We start from the raw sequence: 8,627 nt of genomic DNA on the forward strand, positions 1-8,627 counted from the left end.
GTCAATTAACTTAGAGTTATCATCCCTTAACAATATATGTAACATCTCTACTTTTTGGGGCAGGTACTGCATGTGTTTACAAAAGCTTGAAATACAGCATAGAATACACTAAACTTTGGATGGACGTCAAAAATCGACCTCAGAAGCCATGTTTAATTTTAAGAAATCTATCAAATTTAGTAGTGTGCAGCTATCAAACCATTATATAAAAATATTTCAAGGTCATCATATCTTAAGGTCCTCTATCTAAGATATAAGAATTAAGTCATGTCATGTTCGATGCTCATTTAATCATGCATGGGTAGGCATTATATTTGTCGATATCCATCAATGTACTTCGTACCACGAGTTTCTGAATTGGCTGCTTTGTTAAAATTTAAAATGATGCTTATCAAATTATGATCATCCATATTTTTTATTCTGTTCAAATTTACATCACTTTTTAAATTGTCGCCAACGCTGTTATGGAGATCGAGAGCGATTTATAAACAAATGGATGCAATTAATTGTTGTATGCTGAAATTCTATCATGTTCAAAACCAAATTGTACATCTTTTGGTCCTAAATACTCTTTAATTTCGTTCCCAAGGGTATTACTATTCAAGAAATCAGCACTTTTGTGTTGATAACATAAGTTATCATTGATATGGGCATAATTATAAATTAACTGCTTACAAAACTTTGCATTTTAGAAATACTTTTTGATTGATTGTTTACAGACAGGAGAATTTGTGATTATAAATATGTCTCTGGTATATAAAGCTCGCGAATTTTTTTGATTTAGACTTTTAAAGATGATTTAATATTGCCAGGATTATGCTTTTTTGCAATACAAACATTCTTGAGGTACACAAGGTATATTCCCTACAATAATGTAAATAACAGTGTAACGTGCATAATCCGACACTTGGTTATTCCAACATCCTGCATTCACCGATACATTTTCATGGTCCCAAAATATGCATATCCTTGCAGTAATAAACCTGAGTATTCCGACAACCTGTTTAATCCGACGTTTATTTCTGGTCCCCCCAGTGTGTTGGATAACACAGGTTTGATAAAATTACAATATCCCCATAAATTTTGTCGTAATCTAGCAAATATTTAAACTGTTGTAATAAAATCGAACTTCAATTGACGTCTTTTTTTAATTAAAGTCACCTGCATCAGTCTTACCCGGATACACAGAGAAATACATGTATTGATGATTATAATGTGTGTTCGAAAATCATGAATAATGTTTAACGATTGCAGGTTGACGTCAAAGTCACAGTCATGATCGGTTTGTGATCACACTTTAATTTTACGGACATTAATTTAATATTGATATCAATTTATCTCGTGGAATTTGTCATTAAAGAAGAAAATGTAAAGAACTTCGATATGAGAAAAATATGGTGGATTTCGTTATTACTTATTTTACATTTCAAAGGTAGGAAGTCCTTTTTTATATATCAAAATGAGTAATGTTTTTTTTTCTGTTTTAGTCCTTTATATAGATACATTGTGTCGGGAAAAGCCTAATCTTAAACCTTTTTCTTTCGTTGAGGCTTCGTTTTTATTTGATATAAACTATTGAAAAATGGATTCCAACGTGAAAGAGTATGTATTAAAATAAAATTCTAGATATTTTTAATATGTAATTATTAGGAGCAGATCTGGATTTTGTGTGATAGATGGTGCATTATTAAAATGTGAGCTCGAAAATGTAAGCAATCAATGCGCAAATTTTATTTAATTAAAAAACATAATTTTATTCTAAAGATGAAAACAGAGGAAGCCATTATATAATTAAGTAACATAAACGTGTGGCAGATTGAAACCTATATTTCGTAAAAGAAAACCCTAAGTTTTACTTGTGTATAATTGGACAAACGCGATATAAGAAAAATGATTGTTTACTTCATCTTAACTTAGACCAAAGTACGGTGAATGTTTAAAGTAAACAAAAAATAAATAAGTGCACGGTCTATGTGTTCTTTAGCAGTATCATAAAATATATATCCTTACTTTTTAAGTATATTCAAATTACTCCAATAAAACTTACATGTACGGATAAATGAAATACTTTTTAATAAAGATTTTAAAACAATTTAAAAATCGATAATAAATATCAAACTATCATATAGATAAAGGAACATAAAGGTATATGAATGCAAATGAGACAAAATCTCAATTCAAGTCACGTTTTATAAAATGAAATCATTATAGGTCAAGGAACGGTCTTCAGCACGAAGCATTGGCTCATACCGAACAGCAAGCTATAACGGGCCCAGAAAATTTCTATTGTAAAACCATTCAAACGGGAAAACCAAAGGTCTAATCTTCATAAAAATGAGTAACGAGAAACACTTATGAACCATTCAACAAACGACAACTACTGAACACCAGATTCCTTGTAACAGGTTAAAAAACCAAATGTGTGTCATATTAGTATCAGAACATCGTAATGTTAATTTTTAAATGTTTTTTGTAAATGATGGAAGGCGATGCTCCTGCTAAATTGTTGGTAATATCTGTGGAATTCACAACAATTAGACATAGGAGATCTGGGGAATAACATGTTATCATCAATCATAAAAGATTTGTGCATTTATCATTTTTAATGTGGTAGGTTTTGATTCTTATAACAAGGGTACACGTTTTGCATTCATTTGGTGTTTTTTCGTTCTTATGTTTGTATGTATAATTTTTTTTTTAAAATAAACCACACATGATAATTATATTTGTAGAAATCAGATGTGTTGTGTCATGTTATACGTGCATAGAAGGTGAATCTAATACGAGATGCAATAACGCTGGAACAATTACATGTGATTCTATAAGTCAAACTTGTTACACAGAAATTACAAGAAGACCTTTAGTAGTAAAACGTTATACAAAAGTAAGTAAGAAACTCAAATCAATAACTTCAAAGAGTGGAAAAAAGTAGCATCACAACAAATACTGAACTCAGAGGAATAATTCAAATGGCAAAATCAAAAGCTTTAACACATCAAACGAATGGATAACAACTGTCATATTCCTGAATTGGTACAGGCATTTACTAAAGTAAAAGTGGTGGATTAAACCTGCTGGTATAGCTAGCTAAACCTCTCACTTGTATGACAGCGCATAAAATTCCATTATATTGACAACGATTTGTGAATAAAACATACAAACATAATATGTAAAAATATCAAAAATAGGTATACAGCAGTCAACACTTTTATCTTATACACGTTAAAAACAAAATATGCAAACAAACATTTATCATGGCACAATAACAAAAGGACGGAATGTATAAGTACAACCAAGTCATATAAATAAAGGCAACAGTAGTATACCGCTGTTCAAAACTCATAAATCCATGGACAAAAAACAAAATCGGGGTAACAAACTAAAACCGAGGAAAACGCATTAAATATAAGAGGAGAACAACGACATAACACCGAAACGTAAAACACAGAGAAACGGACCAAGCATCAGACAAAACACCACGAGAATAACAAATATAACATGAAAACCAAATACATGAAATTGGGATAGACAAGTACCGTGCCACGTCTTATCTCAATTTCTCAAAAATAAGAGAAAACACAAACGACTCAACGTTAAAATGCAACACACACAGAAACGAACAATAATATAACAATGGCCATCTTCCTGACTTGGTACAGGACACTTTTAAAGGGGAATAAAAGTGGTGGGTTGAACCTGGTTTTGTGGCATGCCAAACCTCGCACTTTAATGGCAAAGTTAAATATAACATTGAAATGACAACATAATATTACAGGACTACAATACAAATTAATAGAACATATTAGACAAAGAAAAACATGATTAATAGATAACAAAAAGCATCAGGTTGAAAATTCAATACGCCAAAAACGCGCCTTGTCCACACAAGACTTACAAGTGACGCCCAGATATAAAAGATCAAAAGTGAAAAAAGTACAAAGTTGTACAACACTGAAGATCAAAAGTTGAAAAGGTTTCGCCAAATACGGCATTGTTTTTATGCCCGGGATAAGAACATTCTTATTATATAGAACAATTCATGCTATTGCAAACAGTAAATTTTATCAAATGAACATGAAAGAGATATACATAAAGAAACTGAAGTATTAACTAATTACAGAAAACTAAACCCGAATACATAACGCCCAGATATAAAAGATCGAAAGTGAAAAAGGTACAAAGTTGTACAGCACTGAAGATAAAAAGTTGAAAAGGTTTTGCCAAATACGGCATTGTTTTTATGCCCGGGATAAGAACATCCTTATTATATAGAACAATTCATGATATAACAAAGGAACACAAAAAGGTAAACCACAATCTGAGACGTCATAAATGTGTACGGTATCAAAACCAATATTTATACAAACATTAGAAAAATGTGAAATACCAAAACAAAAGTGAAGGCTCTAAAGAGCTTGTGTCGCTGACCTTGGTCTGTGTGCATTTTAAACAAAAGAACACAGATGGATTCATGACAAAACTGTGTTTTCGGGATGGTGATTTGTTTATTAACCTTACTTTACTGATCATTCTTGCTGCTTACAATTACCTCTATCTATAATTAACTTGGCCCAGTAGTGAAAGTGGAAAATATTTTGTAAATTTACAAAATTTATGAAAATTGTTAAACATTGACTATAAGGGGCAATAACTTCTCAAGGGTTCAATTGACCATTTTGGTCCTGTTGACTTATTTGTAGGTCCTACTTTGCTGTACATTATTGCTGTTGACAGTTTATCTCTATCTATAATAATATTCAAGATAATTACCAAAAGCTGCAAAGTTTTCTTAAAATTACTAATTCAGGGGTAGCAACCCAACAACAATTTTACTAATTTCAGATTTGCTCTAAATGCTTTGGTTTCAGAGATATAAGCCAAAAACTGCATTTTACCGTATGTACTATTTTTTAGCCATGTCGGCCACCTTGGTTTGCGGGCGGAGTCATCAGACACATTTTTTAAATTAAATACCCTAATGCTGATTGTGGATAATAGATATACGAAGATGTGGTGTGAGTGCCAATGAGACAACTCTCCATCCAAATAACATTTTAAACAAAGTAAACCATTATTGGTCAATGTACGGCCTTTAACACGGAGCCTTGGCTCACTCCGAACAACAAGCTATAAAGGGCCCAAAAATGACTAGTGTAGAACCATTCAAACGGGAAAACTAATGGTCTAATCTTTAAAATAAAAAACGAGAAACGAGAAACACGTATAAATTACATAAACAAACGACAACTACTGTACATCAGATTCCTGACTTAGGACATGTGCAAACATTTGCAGCGGGATTAAACGTTTTAATGGATCCAAACCTTCTCCCTTTTTCTGAAACAATAGCATAACATCACAACATAGAAAAACACACGGTAAAATATCAATTGGCAGGCTTAACTCAATCAAAAAACGTACATTAATACACTATTAACGAATAAATTTGATCTGCGATATCTGAATGCAAATGCATAGTTAATAAAATAGTAGGGACAAACATTCAAGGCCAAAAAGCAAACAAACAAGTCCAAACAAAGCCATGGTATGGTTAAATTTATATCAGTAGTTTCAGAGGAGAAGATTTTTTGTAAAGATTACAAAAAGTGACAAAAATAATTAAAAAATTACTATAAAGAACAATAACTCCTTAAGGGATAAACTGACCATTTTGATCATGTTGACTTATTTGTATTTCTTTGCTGAATATTATTACAGTTTACAGGTTATCTCTATCTATATTAATATTCAAGATAATTACCAAAAACGACAAAATTTCCTGAAAATTACCAATTCAGGGACAGCAGCCCTACAACGAGTTGCCTGATTCAACTGAAAATTTCAGGGCAGATATATCTTGACATGATAAACAATTTTACTAATTTCAGATTTGCTCTAAATGCTTTGGTTTCAGCGATATAAGCAAAAATCTACATTTTACCCCTATGTTCTATTTTAAGCCATTGAGGCCATTTTGATTGGTTGGTCGGGTCACCGAACACATTTTTAAACTAGATACACCAATGATGATTGTGGACAAGTTTGGTTAAATTGTTATCAGTAGTTTCAGGGGAGAAGATTTTTATGGCGTTGTCAGTTTGTTTTAGATTTATGAGTTTGACTGTCCCTTTGGTATCTTTCGTCCCTCTTTAAACGACGACGGACGACGACGACGATGGACGATAGAGGACGGACGCCAAGTGATAAGAAAAGCTCACTTGGCCCTTCCGGCCAGGTGAGATAAAAGCGAATTCAAGGAAAAAACGGAAAGTCCCTTTTCACATGGTAAAGAAAAAGCTCAAACACATCAAACAAATTGAAAACAAATGTCAAATTCCTGACATGAATTGGAATAGCTATTTTCTTATGTAGAACATGGTTATTTAAAGCTGGTTTTATAGGAAGCTTAACCTCTCACTTGTATGATAAAAAATAGTAGATGTTGTACTTTAGCTATAGGAAACTAGAATTAAATCTAAATGACACATACATTTGAGGGAAGTCTAAACAAGATAATAGTATAAAAAAAACCCGGTAAAAATGCGCAAAATCTGATTTAATATTTATTTTCTGTTTTTTAGGGATGTATGGACATTATGGACTGTATGACAAAAATGAATCTGAATGATAAAATGACTTGTGATGAAACACCGTCCAAATGTACTTATTGCTGTACAACTGACCTATGCAATGCGTCAAACAAATCAACACATATTCAAATAATGAAAATATTGTACCCATTAGCTTTCATATTTATTCATTTTAGGTGGACGTTTTTATAAGTAAAAATCCGAGACAGATTTTAACTTTCTTTATTCAATTGTTCATTTTTGATAATTTTTTCATGTTAAATGTCATATAAATTTAGAGGTGCTTATATGTAATATAAACATTAATTTAAAAGTGCATACTATTAACTGTGAATATTTAAATAGAGGCGCAAAGACACCAAAGGGAAATTCAAACTCACAAGCCATCAATGAACTTAAAACGCCATGGGTAAGAACTAGAAAAATGAGCAACACGAACCCCACAAAAAACCTTGGGTTATCTCAGGTGCTACAGAAACGTTAGAAGATCCTGCATAACATGTGACATCCGTCGTGTTTACTCCTCACATTATGTGTGTATACAGTGATTAGACATCAAGCAATAGCGGATTGGTAACTGACTCTTGTAATCACATAAGCAACACGACGGGTGCCGCATGTGGAGCAGGATCTGCTTACCCTTCCGGAGCACCTGAGATCACCCCTAGTTTTTGGTGGGGTTCGTGTTGTTTATTCTTTAGTTTTCTATGTTGTGTCATGTGTACTATTGTTTTTCTGTTTGTCTTTTTCATTTTTAGCCATGGCGTTGTCAGTTTGTTTTAGATTTATGAGTTTGACTGTCCCTTTGGTATCTTTCGTCCCTCTTTTATCGTACCCTTTCAAATCACAAAATTTATAAATCATCGGTCATATAGATTGTCTAATCCTGAAACATATCCGAATGTGAAATTTTGAAATTGAAACAACCTTTATATAACAAAGGATAATGAAGACTGTTACGGACATATACAACATAAACATTCAAACAAATATCAACACCAACAACTAAAACAAGAACAACACAAACACCTTTAAATTAAAACAAGTGGTGACATTCTTACTCTAGTATATGTAAAATGTTGTAAAATGTAAATTACATAACTGAAATGTAGATGTAAAGATGCGCATTTAAATTTTAACAAATAAATGTAAAACTACGTTGTCTTTGTCATTTTGAGGAGAATTGAAAAAAGTAAAATGATAAAAATATTGAACTCCGAGGTAAATTCAAACCGAAAGTCTCTAATCAAATGGCAAAATCAAATGATAAAACACATCAAACGAATTGACAACAATATAATTCTTCTATCGTGCTCATTTCTTTAAAACCTTCAAATGAAAATAAAGCTTTTGACGATTTAGTTTTGTGTGTTTTATTAAGACTTGATGGTTTTGTACGTTTAAGAAGATTACACAGTTGTAAATTGTCAACATAAAGAATATGCTATTGCTTTGCATTTTTTAAAGGCTAGAGGTATAGGGGGAGGGTTGAGATCTCACAAAATAACCACGACGCACGTTTGCGACCGTCTAAAGTCAGAAGCCTCTGGTGCATTCATGAAAACCTTTGAATGAGTTGTCATTTTCCTGTCTTGATACACAATATAAAAAAGAAGATGTGGTATGATTGCCAATGAGACAACTGTCCACAATAAAACATAATGACAAAGAAATTAACAACTATGGGTCACCGTACAGCCTTCAACAATGAGTAAAGCCCATACCGCATAGTAAACTAAAAAAAGGCCCGAAATTACATGTTAAACAATTCAAACGAGAAAACTAACGGCCTTTTTTATGTAAAAAAAAAAATGAACGAAAAACAAATATGTATCACATAAACAAACGACAACCACTGAATTACAGGCTCCTGATTATAAACAATGGTGTCAACACTGTGCTGATAACTTACACTTTCTCCAATTCATTGGGTTTTTACATTTGTTTTTGTCCTTATTATATCTTAAAGTTCGTGTTATAGCCATGTAAAAAATGGCTGTGTTTATCTTACGAAAGCCATTCTGAATGCAAATAAAA

General features: G+C 32.2%; 1 long non-coding RNA gene across 1 annotated transcript; it reads left to right on the plus strand.

Moving 5' to 3' along the window:
• The first annotated feature begins 1,131 nt into the window (after nt 1-1,131).
• On the plus strand, nt 1,132-7,170 carry LOC139524776 (uncharacterized). Its single transcript, XR_011664854.1, has 3 exons — nt 1,132-1,432; nt 2,733-2,884; nt 6,582-7,170. It is a non-coding gene; the product is annotated as an uncharacterized lncRNA (long non-coding RNA).
• Nucleotides 7,171-8,627: the final 1,457 nt, after the last annotated feature.

The sequence above is a fragment of the Mytilus edulis genome, chromosome 5 (genome assembly GCF_963676685.1).
Source record: "Mytilus edulis chromosome 5, xbMytEdul2.2, whole genome shotgun sequence".
NCBI classification, from domain to species: domain Eukaryota; kingdom Metazoa; phylum Mollusca; class Bivalvia; order Mytilida; family Mytilidae; genus Mytilus; species Mytilus edulis.